The sequence below is a fragment of the Aphis gossypii genome, chromosome X (genome assembly GCF_020184175.1).
Source record: "Aphis gossypii isolate Hap1 chromosome X, ASM2018417v2, whole genome shotgun sequence".
NCBI classification, from domain to species: domain Eukaryota; kingdom Metazoa; phylum Arthropoda; class Insecta; order Hemiptera; family Aphididae; genus Aphis; species Aphis gossypii.
Genome location: NC_065533.1, coordinates 13,704,992 through 13,718,879, shown reverse-complemented (window position 1 = coordinate 13,718,879; position 13,888 = coordinate 13,704,992).

Here is a 13,888-nt window from a genome sequence, read left to right as displayed (position 1 = left end):
ATTTACGTCATGTTTTGGCCCTACATAGATACATATTTCGAGCACAAATATGGCACAAATATAGAAATGTTATATAACTATTAAAATACATTATTCTATACTATAAACAGTAACGCAGACGTAAAACACAAATGATGGTATAGGTTAATCATTTATTTAAAACACGCAGCATTAACCAATATACCTACCCCTTCAGTTAGCAGTCCGCTACAAGTGATGAATTCGCGGGGATGCCCTCCGCCGAGGCCGGCCGAGCGCGATTTCGTTTTCGATTCGACGATGACAATAACACGTGAGCGCGTGTGATGGTATTATATTATTCTCTTTCGAACCGGAAATCGCGGGGAGGAAAAATAAATATCGTCCTATCCTTCCCACCACCGGGCGGCTCGATGAAACACTCGTGCTCGGCCGAACACTCCGTCTCCCCCCAACACCTACCCACTAACTAACCACCCCCTACCCACACCAACCACCCACCCATCCACCCACCAGTCGTCATTCCGCCGTCACTCGCCGCGGTCGGCGGCCAACCGGCACAAGTACGTATACGCACTCGGACATCGGACTCGCGCACGCACGCACACGTGGACGATACTCTCGTACAATAATAATGGACTATACATAAACACACACACACACGCGCATATATATGTGTACCAGCGCGCGCGCCGTACGTGTGTGCGGTGTGCGCGAGCGGATCAATACACCAAACGTTTGCCAGTGTGTAAATATAATAATAAAGTGGTGTCTAGTAGTAGTAGTAGTAGTAGTAAGTATAAGTAGTAGTGGTAACGGTGGTGGTAGTGAAAGTATGGTATACAGTGGTAGTGTATATATGTATACACGGCGTCGCGGCGATTGTCCGGCGGACTGGCGGGCGGCGCGACGACGACGACGAGGACGCGGAAAATGGGAAAAAATAAAAACCGGTGGGCCGGGTGTGTGGGTGGCGGAGGATCGGGGTGGGTGGAGCGCGTCGGCCGGCCGGTGGGCGAAAAAAAACCCCCCCGAGACTGCGGGTGGCGGCGGAGTTTTCGCGAGCGCGAGATGATGTGTTATATACGCCGCGGGGCCGAGGGTTGTGACGGGGCAGCAGTATCGGCGGTGGCGGACGGGGAGGTGGAAAAGTGCGAGATCGAGTCGATATCGGCGACGTGTGTGTGTGTGTGTGCGCGCCCGTGTATAGCTACGGTGGTGGCAGGTTCGTCGTCTCTAGCGCGTTGTTGCCGCCGCCGCGGGGACAATTGAACTTTTCCGATATAACAAGCGCCTCCGCCGTCATCCCCTCAGCCCCCGCCGCCACCCCTAACGCCGCCGCCGCCGCCGCGAGGGGATGACCGGCAGAACAAATATGGCGCCCGTATTACACGCCGCGTATATATAGCTGTTATGATAAGGTGGTACGCGGCGGCGGCGGCGGCGGCGGTGGAGGCGGTAAGAAATACCGAGCGCGGCGTACGTGTACGAACGACGACGACTAGCTGCGACGACTACGACGACGACGACGACGACGATGACGACGACGACGACCGTCGCGCACCGCCGACGCGTCTCACCAGCGACCGTCCGAAAAGCCAAACCGCACACGGCGGCGGTACGGTCGCCATGGTGACGAGTGGCAGCAGCGGCGGCGGGATCGAAGCTTTTGCGCTTCGCACCCCCTCAAGTTGGCCCCCGTTCGCCCACGTCGGTATATATAATAACGGCCACTATATATAATACGCGCGCACACGCACGCACGCACACCTCTGCTGTATAGTGTCCATCGTTCGCCGCACCCGTCCACCCGTATAACTACCACTAACCTAACCACCCACTCGCCGACACCCGCACACCCCACACACCGGCAGGATATTACCGCGCCCGCGCGATCCCGAATACATATAATACACGCGCGAATAGTATACGCCGCCACCGGACCCCGGCAGACTACCGTTCCGGACGGGGTTTTTTTTCCTCACAATAACTGTATTGAAACGTTTTATAATATCGACGAGCATGCAACGACGAATATATACGATTATAATGCGCCGAACAAGTCGTCGTCGGGAGATTGTCTCGAATTCGTGAAAAGAAATAATGTTATCGGCCGAACTGGATGTAATACTGCGTATGTAGCTCGTGTATTGTACGACGACCGCAGCTGCACCGACCGTTCGGGATGACAGACGCGGAAGACGGGTTATAACCCGGCCGGTTCGTGTGATGGGGGCACTCGGAAACCGTCATCGTGTCGTGAAAACGGTGGTCCGAAAGCTTTATACTTTTCAATACGATATAGTGTTTTTGGACCGCAATTGTCGTAACGGTTTGGCGCCGATAGTGATCAATTGACGAAATGGACAGTCTCCGCACAATAATTATTAATAGTGTCGTCTCGTAAAGCGAATAGAAAAAACCGTACCCAGTCATCGCGTACTAAGCGCATATTTGGTTTGGTATGAGTTACAATAATGTGCGAGGGATGAAAATGGGCGTTTTATTTTTACGTCGCATGAGGGTAAAAAGTAACCACGCGTATAGTAGGTTAGATATGTATGATATAATATTCACGTCGCCCGAGCCTCAAGAAACTATCGAGTCCACATTGACATACTGTTCGCTGTATTACCGATAGGAAATATAACACACACACACACACACACCGGTGGTTGGCGACTGGCCAGATATCTTTGTTGATATCGATTGTCCGCGGAGAGGGTCGGACGTATAGGAAAACGAACGTCAATTTAATATATTATATTATTACGTCATATCTATTTTAACGTGTACAAGTGTCCAAAGAATATATTATACGAGATGACGACAAGACTATATTGCAGTACCTATTGGTATTTTGTATTCCTGCAAAGAATGATGTATAATATTATAATGTATAATATATAAAATATACACTGAAAGGCAGGGACCAAGGCATTCCTTCGAGTTATTGAAAATTCGACGTATAGAGGTTCGAGTTATCGAGGTTCCACTGAATATAATTGGACGTATACCTTCGGACACTTTGGATAAAAAAACAAAAATAATTTGCAACGTCGACCAGTGTAGTATACTTTGGTACTTATCATTGTATGGTATATTATACTTGTGTAACCAGCAGTACCTGCCTATAGTTCTCTTGCGAGCATAAAACGTAAATACTAAGACATTGAACAGTATACGTAAGCTGTATTTTGAACAAAAATCAAATCACGAATTATGGGTTGATCTCAAAATCGGACGACAGGACATTTTAAGCTATTAAAATTTGTTAATAAACGGGATTATCCCTTTTTAAATTATAATTTATAATATCGAAGTATTGTTGGAGTTCCTATAGTTATCAATTCTAAAAATTAATTCGACTTTTAACCGCTTTTGTTCAAAACTCACTAAGTCCCCTCGAGTTTTTCTCCATAAGTCACCCATCCTACCTAAAGTACTAACTTAAAAGCGATCATAATATTAAATATTTGATTACCATATGATAAATTTTATCACAATAAGCCATTTAATACAATATGAAAAAAATAAAATATACACATGATTCCCAATCACGGTAAATTTAAATTCAGAATCATATTTTTCTTGTTTGAAGTGGTTCACTGATGTTTTTTCTTTTATCTCATCGTTTCCGTTGACGTCAAATTAAAATCATGAGACATATTTAGTCCTTAATCCCATTATGCACTTTGGTTTGTGGTGATTTTGAATTTCTATTGAACTGCCATCTTAACGTCTTTTTTTCTATAAAATACAAAATGTAATACCAAAATAAATCGAAACGGGGCATTATTGACTGAAAACAAACAAACAAACAAAAAAATAAATAAATAATAAAAAATCCACCAATAACTCAAGATTCTGCGGATCGAGAGTGATATTGGCATTGTGTTATAGGTATAATCCGTGCTTTATTATACACACACACACACACACACCGACATTGATAAATAAATAAATAATGTCGTCGGTAATACATTATACGGAGCGTATAATAATATTATAATGACTACGAAAACAACGAAAAATCTTAAATTAAAATCACTTAGACCAAATGGGTTACATAATTTATTTCTTGAAAATACATTTTGAGCACGGTGAAGCACTATCACGTTCGAGATTTTCAATAAACAATGGTCGAGCTATAAAAATGTCAAAACGAATACAATATTACATCGATTTAATATAATATATATAGGTCACAGTAGCATTGGTAGCAAGCGTAAATTTTAAGATTAAAATTCGACATTTATGAAACCTTTTCGTTTGCATTTAAGCGTATATTGCTAAAGTATTGTATTGGAATATCGTCGATAAAACACGCACGACTATTACATATCATATAATGGTGATATTTAATCGTACAGAGTTTTGATAAACTGATAAATTCACGTCTAACTCCGACGCGTCTACAGTAGTTATTCTCTATCACTGTTGTACCTATTTTTGAAATAAATAAAACCACCATTTCGAAGACTTTTCTAAAAAAACTCTAAAGCGTTATATTATAATGTTTAAGTGACACCTTCTGTAAAACTTTGACCACGCCTGTATTATGTATGGACCCATATACATCACGTCCCCAAGGTCTCTTTTCGTTTGAGATCGTCGCCGACGAAATCGTATTCGAATAATACGCGCACTGTGGGGACGTGTAAAACGCGATACGTATTATAATATATTGTAATATTAATATACATAATATACCTACGATCGTCTTGTCGTCGCGGCTTAAATAAATTGCGCTTTCGCTCGAGTTTCCGAAAACGTTAATCGAGGGTCCCCGTGCCGTATTTTAGAGAATTAGCATAATATTATAATATTGCGCAGTAGCATATACGCATTTACTGCAGGCATTACAGGGAATTCGGGTTGACACCCGAGTCTGAGTCTGTACGCACTGCAGAACATAATATTATAATAGCTGATACATAACAATGATGATATTTTGGTTCGGAAGAGACTGATCTGCATGGAAAGGGTTGGTCCATATTATAATATTATAAATCATCAATACGATACGATACGAATAGTCATCAGTAATGGGTGAAACGATCTTAATAATCGTATCGCGATGTTTTTTAAATTATGTTTATATTATTACAGTCGGTGTTTTAAGTAGACTAGTACGACGCGTTTAAATATAAATGGAAAAACGAAACAAAACTGTCAAACAAAGTGTGATTGTTGCCAAACATTTTACTATTTTTAAAAATGATGATCCGACCCTTATAGTTATACCCAGATAAGTCATCTTTTGTACACGACACGATAATAATAATATAATATGTACGGCGTTTATTTTATTTTTATACCATGTTCGTGTAAAGAAGAATATTTGTTTTGTTTAGGTGCACAAGAATACGAGTGTCATTGACGAATAGATAGCCTCATAAAACTCGAATAATCCAAACGTAGGGAGAATATTATATTATGTAGTATTAAAGTCAAAATATAATATTCAAAAACATACACAATCATTTTCAAAACACTATTCATACTAGATTATGATGTTATATAATATTATATAGTCGAAAAAATTATAAAAATTGTAACTAAAAAATTAATATCAACTAGTAAAAACCTATTGTATCGTGATTTATAAGTGAATAAAAAAAACATACGTTTTACGGCTTACGCGTTAGTAAAGTTCCCCTCGTCTGGTATAGTTAAACATCAATTTTTCATTTTAAAAGTCTCGACCATTGTATCCGGGAGGGAAGTTTCTGGTTCGCCGTTCTAATGTATCGAATTGCTATATTATACGTCATATTATATTTTTAAACATTGTCGTCACTGTATAAGGGTAGGCATAAAGGGGACTGCAGTTATCACACAAAAGATATTGTTAAACTTAATCGACTGACTGCAGTTGACCCGGCAGAGTTTTGATGAGATGGATTTTAATTTTGAAAACGATGTTTGATTTATTAAAAAGTTTGTATAATATGTTAATCGCATAGTGAATTTCGGTGAATGTAAAAACGGTATTTTTAATATTTTTATTATTAAGTGAATAATTTATTGTAACTATTTGACAATACGATAACAAAATATACTTTTGAAACATGAAAATTCACTATGACCATAACACAGTAGATATACCTACCTAAACTTGTTAATGAACCGAAAACTCTAAAAATTAACCGAACCTAAGTCTCGCACAGTCTCACGGGACATAGATATAAATACGTAATATTCAATAAAACGTTAAGAGGATTGGAAAAAATACAATAATATTTATTGACATGTGCCAGCGTGTATTATTACAGGCGTGCACTATGATTTAAAATTAATTAGTCAAACGGACGATAAGCTATTTTCAGTATCGGACATATACATATGTGTTACTTACACGCACTAATAAACACATTTAATATTCGTTTACTTTTTTACATACCTACTGCAAAAATGTCACTAAAATATCATCTTATATAAATTTACTTATATATTTTTGTTCTTAAAACACAGCCGGTTACACAACCAGTCTCCTTAAAGTATGTCTTCAATGACCAAGTCGCGTAAGCACGCATTCTTCGATACGAATATATACGTCATAGGATTGTCTCTACGGAGGAGGCAGGATGGGCAGCTGACTTATAGGAGGGTTTAGTCGTACTGCAACGATGTGAAGATTGGATTAAGTGGTTGGCTGATTCTGGAAGAGATAGGTATACTATATTATATATACAATATACATATTATAGGTAGGTAAAATATAAGTAGATGGATGTAGTACGTAAAAACTAAAATTTTACAATTAACCTCCCCAGCCATACTGGCACGTCTATGATATACGTATAATGCATTTTAACATAATAATAATAATATGTTATTCTACTATAATATAAACTATTCAGTAGTAATTATTAATTATTGTCAATTGACGCACACGTCATTCGAAGCTCCGTGACATTCACTATATAAACGGCGGCTGATTGGAAAATGTCGATGGTGACAATACATTTTAGTAAGTATATGATTTATCGTTTGTTATTGTAAAAAGTACGTTTGCGGGTTTATAACCGCGGTGGCGTGCGGCGTTGTTGCGACACGCTCAACAAACGAAGAAAAGATAAGACCCGGATTGCACTCGACACAAAAGAAGCGTAATACAAACGCCGTAAAATGTACTGAATACCGTGAAAGCGAGGCAATTTCAACACAAACGAACGGTTGTAAAACAAACACCGAAAAAAAGGTTGTGAATGCCGAGATAAATTCCAAGATACACACCGATGCACCTATTATACGAAGCCATGAAAATAAATATTGAAATGTACGGAAACAGTGTGTTGTCGTAGTGTTTGCACGTGTGCCATAATATTATCATAATAAATTGCAAAATTTTAAAACAAGAGAGCGCAAGTCACTGCAGGAAGATATAATATATGCTATCATGCCACACGCCAGATGTAATATTTTCCAAAATCCGCGAGATGATGACAATTTATAATTTGTTATGTTTTTTAATACTTTGTTGTTTAGCCTGTTTAGGTGATACGTAGACAGTAGTTTGGCTTTGCCAAACAATTGTTTTGATGAAATCATTCAATTACTTTTATTTAATCGTATTTTATTTAAATATCTTTCTCTTGTCGATCAACCTGTTTAAAATTTGGTAATATTATACGTATACGTGTATTAATTAATATCTAAAATTGTTTTTTAGGATATTTAATTTTACCACCTAATTATATTATATGAGTTATGATACAGAAATAAACTTAAGATCTATAGGAAAACTACTATAAATTTCGGAGCACGCAAATTTTTGTTTTTCAAGGAAACGAATAGTGCCCTGCACCAACAACGTCAGTAACATATTTTAATAACAATAAATAATATTTTATCGGTATTGCAAATTCAAGGTATGTATTATATATTTTTTTTACGTGAATAACGTGCGACCTCTTTCGTCCGCATGTAAATCAAGACTTGCAGTATAACATATTGGTACAACTTGTACTTATTGTTTTAACCGCGCGCGTAAACATATTGTAAATATTTTTCTTAGACAAAAAACCAAAAAAACCAAAAAAAAAACCGACAAGACGTTGTTAAAAAAAAAAAACTCGCTTTGTTACCCACGTGTTGCCAAATAATCGGTCGTTTGGCGGTGCGGGTGTGCGGAGTAGGGTTAGTTCGTATATAGTCGTCACGCAGGTAGTAGGCGCACGCAATATTAATAGACCGATTAACAATTCAATTGCGGGTAAAATCCGTCACGCGTCACACATGTTCGTTTGGTTTTCGTACATAAAACGTAATTGTCTTAATTTATATGCCCGCTCGTGGCGGCATCGCTGCAGTTAAAATATTCATGTAACGCGGCGAAACCGACGGATTCAACAATATAATATATATGTCGCGCCCTTTGCGCGGCGTAGGGTACGTCCCCGCGTGCACTGCAAGCCGTCAGCGAAAACACCATTACTCGTACGATAAACGTAATTACCTACTTACTATATACGTCTTGCTCGCGTTACGACGTCTTCCGGACCTCGTCGTTCCGATCGAACGTTTCCCCGCGGCACGGAGTTATAGCGGCCTTCGATATCCGCGGACAACGGTGCTCTTACGGTCGCCTAAAAGACCGCGAGACAGCACAGTCGGGTTTTTTTTCCATAGAGTATCCATGCCTGTTGGCTATTATATTATGTAAAATCTATTCGTTTAATTCATTGCTTGGATATTACAATGACACAACCGCGAGGCGCGATATCTCAGAACGAGATAACTAGCATCGTCGTGCAGCTTAGCGTTTAAATAAGCTACAATGATGACGTATCCACATGGTCCAACTCTTCGTCTCGAGATAACTGTTCTGAACTTCAGATTATATCTCTTACGCTGCTCTTAACGCAAACGCTTCTAAACGCCCGTTAGAATATTAGTGATTTCCAATATACGAGAGCGTATAGAAGGAATAAAACATTTATCAACAAGGTATCGTAATAATATGTAAGAACTCACGGTCGCTCGGAACTAAGTCTGGCGATGTCTTACCATAATCCGAGAAGTCGTATTATTGTATGAGTGAATTATATTACAAACGGTATTGATTCACCTAATATTACATGTCCACCCTCGTTTTTTAACGACATCGATATTAATCAAATTTTGATTCATAGAATTTTTAAATATACTATTAAAGACCATATTTTTAAATTATTGAGATATTTTATACTAATATTAAGAAGGATCTTGTGAGGACACAAACTTCTATTTTTTAAATTAGAACTCCATTTTTTTTTTTACTGAAAACTGTTGAGTAGATTTTTTTAATTAGATTTAATTATATTTATTTTAACATTTGAACGAGTAGTTTCTCATAATTGATAAAATGTTTATGTTAAGGAAAATAGTCCTTAAAATCAATAGTCTTTCATAAATATTAGATATATGTATAAAATCGGATCTAATTTTTAATATACTTGTATAATTTTTAAAAATTATTACAAGTGATGATAGATTAATATCAATGACTACAATTTTCAAATCACGATAGTACTATACCTTCAAAAGTCATTATCATGATTATATTATTTTTAGTACACACAATTAAATAACTTACAAACCACTTTCTTGAATTCTATTTTGGAACTTTAACGTTTTAGAAAAATTATTAGTCGAATAATTTATAGTGGAAAAGGGTTTTTTTTTTGAAAATCTTAAGTATACGTCTCCCTGTAGTATACTGTACAATAAAAAAAATAAACTCAAAAATTTGAAAATATTGTCTTTAATTTTGAATAACTATTATTACTGAAAGAAAAAAGAGGGTGAACATGCTTGATAAAACACTCTGTAAATATGTAACAAATTAAAATTTGCGCTTTGTCAACATCATCATTTTGAGAAATTTCTTTGCACCCCTTGAGAAGTGTATCTCGAGAAAAAACTCATCGTTGTAAACTGGTGTATATATATATATATATAATAGCTCCCTCGCTCTAACAGTTAGGAATTGTTTTAACAAATTAGTTTAGTTTTTAATGGTCCTTATAAGTTTTAAACCCCATTTTACCTTTTGCTTAAAATCACACTTATTTATAACCACATCATTACATCGAATTTTTTAGTACCCCAATTTTTCTACTTACATTTTCTGCTGTATTCTTAAGAATTTATGAGACTGCGTTATTAAAATGAACTTTTAAGCAATTACTGTCATCATATATTTTAGAAACAATTCAGCTTTTTTAATTTCAACAGAAATACTGAAAATCATTAATTTTAACAATTTGGTATAACTTTTATGCAATACAATTTATTATAATATTAACTGTTAACGGCATTTAAATTTGAAATTTTTTTAATATATTACAACTCGGCTGTATTGCTGTAATAAACATTTTTTTTTTTTTTGAAATGTAACAATAATTAGTATAAAATATAATATAAATCATAACGTGATTAATACATTGGTTATTTTTATCTCACCTGCACATGAATATTTTTTTACATTCATTTTTTTGATTTGGCGGTATTCATCTGTGTTAACTTTGAAACACTTTTACAGCCCTTGGATACTACGATATACAATTTAATATAATTAAACAATAATTAGCCTCATTTTAAATAGCACGAGAACTCGTCCAGGTACCTATATATAGGTACCTAATCGATATTATGCATTACATAAATTTCGTTGCAACTGTATTTATATTTAATTTTTATTTGAAATAATAAAAATTAAAAATACACATTTACAAACCCCTATAAAATAAGTACCGTTTATTATTATAATGCATAAGTAGCTTACACTATTGTGCTATGTATATATTTCAGTAACTATATTGTACATACTACATTACATAGTAACGTTTTTGGACGTTGTTCGGTAAGAACAGTTAGGATATATTTTATTTTTATATTATCATGCACGCACGGTAGTTTGTCCGAAGAAAACAAAACTAGTCGATTTCCGTTGGATTATACTATACTTTACTCTAAATACCAGGAAATACTTAGGAAATGAATCAAAAGCAATGTAATATAAAATCATTAGCAAGAGAATAAACTAGTTGTTTCCGTGCTAATCATCCTGACACTGCTGCAGTATATGTACTTAGTATAGGTTATAAACAGTAAGACGTTCATTAATAATGAAATAAAAACACGGTTTGTGTAGGTATATATATATATAGGTAGTACACATCCCTATTCCCATTCAAACTACAGTCGTTAGAAAATATTACGTTTAGCTCCGTCAGTTTTAACATTACAGTGAATCGACCTACTATCAAACTTAAATGAAACAGAACTGCCTGTGTTTTATTGAAGGCTCTGAACACTTACATTTTAAACTCGGGTTAAATATTTATAAATTTATTTTTAAAAAAAATTATAATTAGTTCTAATATTAAAACACAGACTTTTAATTTTGATAATAGAACGATTCATTGTATAGTAAATGAGCATTTTTTGGAGTGGCTCTATGTCATTTAACACAGCTCAACTTGTCGTTATATAATATACTTATGACTATATAATTTTAATTATTAATTACTCGTTGAAAATTCGATTTTCATCCATTAAAATATTTTGGATAAAATTTAAGTTATAATAGAATTAAATTGCAAAAATTTTAGTTTTTTAAACGTGTTATTTGTAAATGACATAAAATAATATTTTCAAAAAAAAAAAAAAAATACATAGATTTATTTCCAAATAATGAGTGTAGATAATTGAGTGGATCACCTACGTTAAAGCATACACAGTGCACACTGCTGTAGACTGCAGAGTTTTGATATTACAAAAATATATTGCACAACTCGAATAATATTATTTTCTCTGATTATATAATAATTTATTATAATAATATTTTAATGACATGAAAAAAATCTCAGCGAATAATTTTTTTTTTTTGTCTCTCGTCGTTTCAAACAAATTTCACCGCCGACGTTTGTCTAATTTATTTTTACGCCTTTTACAAACTGTATTATAATAATATAGTGGGAGATAAATATCAAACAAAAATAAAAACACTCGTTATGCATAATGATTTACGGTTGACAATATTATTTGCATATATTATGATCAGACTATCAGCGTCGAACGCTAATGAAATTTATGTACCAAGGTACGAAAACACTATAATATATATAGACATTATATAGACATATTATATAGTAAATACTTTTATTAAATAAACGCACCGTACACAATGTTGTGAGATGTGATTGTACGAGTAATACTATGTATTATACAGGCAACAGACGCTTAGGACTCGGATGCTGTGGTGGACGACCGGTTTTCGACTGTCCGTCCATTTTTTATAATATATCGGCTACTTAATTACCGCGCAGGTCAGTCAAAACGCGGGCTGTACACACACCAACACGTCTCAATCTTGGTAGCTGGCCATTTTCGATTATTCGTCGTGATATTTTTTTTCTTTCTCGTATATTTTTATTCGGCGCACAGAATCCGGTTGCTGTCCCAGTGTTATTATATTCTGCGATTTATCGAAAATATTAGCGCCAAAACTTTGAAAAATAATTTTGTACTGAAAATAGAGTGTCGAAACTAATTATTAAGTTCTCCTACCACAGCGTTATCGAACTGTTGTGTACTTATTATACTCGTACATATAAACAAGTTGATCGCAGAAAAATTGTTAGTATTATTGTCATCTCCGAATCTATGATCATAGCTAAGTTAGATATAAACACATTAGTATACTATTTTATGATCAACAATCTTTTCAATTACTTATTGGTTTATAAAACCAAATGTAAAATATTATGCGTTTTACATACAGCTGGCCGTACATTGTTATCATCATCATTACAAAAATTGAAGCTACCGAATAAACTCTAATTTTATTAGAATTTTACTAATTTTAGGAATCTTTAAGATCAAATGAATTAAATACCACGTTTTTTTAAAAAAATTTTAAATTATCCTAATCGTGTTTTAAAACTTAGATTGTGTAATAAAACATGGTAGATAATAATTATTCGAAAATAATAATTTTTTTTAACCTTGTAAAGTGTTTATTGGTTTTAACATGAACATTCATAATTATAGTTTTTTGACAACCAATTATAGATTTTTTTTGTCAAAAATTACAGATTTATTGTTTAAAAACTACTTATACATCACTTACAAAAACCTTTAAATTTGATTTCTGAGCATGCAGTGTATGCAAACCACTTTTATACACTTACAGACAATAATATAGAAATTTGAGACTCATACACATCTTCCCGTATTTTTATATCAAAAAAGCGATACACATTTTATGTGTTTGATAGAACCACAAATTTGTTTAAATCTTGAATTTAACCTCCACCAGTATCATTAGACATTGAGTACACCCACAGTAGTAATGAGGGACTAACTTATTACGTCGACCACATTCAGTTAAAAAACTTTATGACATACAAACATTTATAAGACCAGTAACGATTACCAAAGGACACGATGCGTAAAGTGTATGCAATTATAAATTATCGTGTACCTACTATTGAAGTTATTGTAAAACGAAGACGATAAATCGTCATCGGAGAAGATAAAATTAATCATTTTCAATGCATAGGAATACATTTACGGAAGCGAAAAAATCTCGGTTTGGTTTAATTATGTTTTGGTCAAGTTAAATATTCGCAATACACACCAATATTAAAAAAAAAAATTATCTTGTAATAAAAAACACAAATTTAGATGTAGGGCAGCTGAGGAACCAAAACACATTATATTAAAATATCTATAGAACTTTTATGTAGGTATGTTATATGATTTCAATCATATTTTTTTAAAACAAAGTTTATTTGTCTTGACAAATTCTTAATTTTGATGTTCTATAGTTTAAGACTTAAAGAGAGTGCTGCATTTCTGAAAAAAAAAAAATATTCGTATACACTTCTAAATTTTCACCACTATGAAATATCAT